This window comes from Elephantulus edwardii, unplaced genomic scaffold (genome assembly GCF_000299155.1).
Source record: "Elephantulus edwardii isolate Elephantulus edwardi_28Jun2011 unplaced genomic scaffold, EleEdw1.0 scaffold00020, whole genome shotgun sequence".
NCBI classification, from domain to species: domain Eukaryota; kingdom Metazoa; phylum Chordata; class Mammalia; order Macroscelidea; family Macroscelididae; genus Elephantulus; species Elephantulus edwardii.
Genome location: NW_006399770.1, coordinates 9,353,734 through 9,354,735, shown reverse-complemented (window position 1 = coordinate 9,354,735; position 1,002 = coordinate 9,353,734). Strand labels below are relative to the sequence as shown.

At 36.4% G+C, this 1,002-nt stretch overlaps 1 protein-coding gene across 1 annotated transcript in view; it reads left to right on the top strand.

The window, feature by feature from the left end:
• Positions 1 to 1,002, top strand: part of DPYD (dihydropyrimidine dehydrogenase) — a 1,462,963-nt gene that overhangs the window by 608,380 nt on the left and 853,581 nt on the right. The gene's annotated exons all lie outside the window — the stretch shown is intronic.

The following is a 1,002-nucleotide window of genomic DNA, read 5'->3' as shown; positions in this document are numbered from 1 at the left end:
TATCTTGAATTCTTCCCTGTGCTTTGACTTCTCTGCGCTCCAGTGCAATTTTCAGAGTCTCTTCTGACATCCATTTTGGTCTTTTCTTCCTCTTCTCTCTTTGCAATGACCGTTTGCACTCTTCCTGGATGATATTAAGATTTACGGTTTTGAAAACCTGATGGAGAGACCCTAGGCATTGAAATTGATTCTACAGCAGTGGGGTTTGATTGTGGGATAGTCTAACTTAATATGATCCTTTTGAAAAATTATAGGTGATTTTTCATTTTACAATTTATCTTTCATTACATTTTAAAAGATTTAAAATATTTTCCACACTTAAGCACAATCTACGTTTAACTGGTATTTATTATCTTCAAATCTCCCTATGCATTAGATAAAGACTATACAGCTGTATGTGTATATGCATAATACTTATATATATATATGGTATTCTCAATTTCATGTTATGTGTCTGAGAGCTATGCTGTGACTAAGGAGGACAGAGAAGTATTTATGTCTTTGAGTTAAGGTGCTAGAGAAGAGTATTGCTCATACCATGGACTGCCAAGAGAACAAATAATTCTATCTTAGAGAAGGTGAAACCAGGGAGGCAAAGTTTTGGGTTTTTGTGGGATGATTGATGATGGTGATGATGATTTTTCTTATTATTCTAGTTTATTAACAAAAATTGAATACACTGTTCCTCACATCAGTTCCTTCCAATTACCCTCACCCCCCCAATCAAATTGTGCAACCCCATGGTTAATTCTCCCCCCACGCCTGCTCCGGCTTGTTCCTCTGCTTCCACCTTCCCCTCCTTTTTGATCTTCATGCTTATTGTACAGTAAAGGTTTTATACAATATTTATCTTTTTGAGACTGAGAGAGTTCCCTCAGCATAATGCTCTCCAGTCTCTCTCAAATTAGGTAATAATTTGCAAAATTATTACTCCTGTGTGCTGCATAGTATTCCATTGTTTGAATGTACCACAACTTCTCAATCCATTTGATTGTGGTTGGG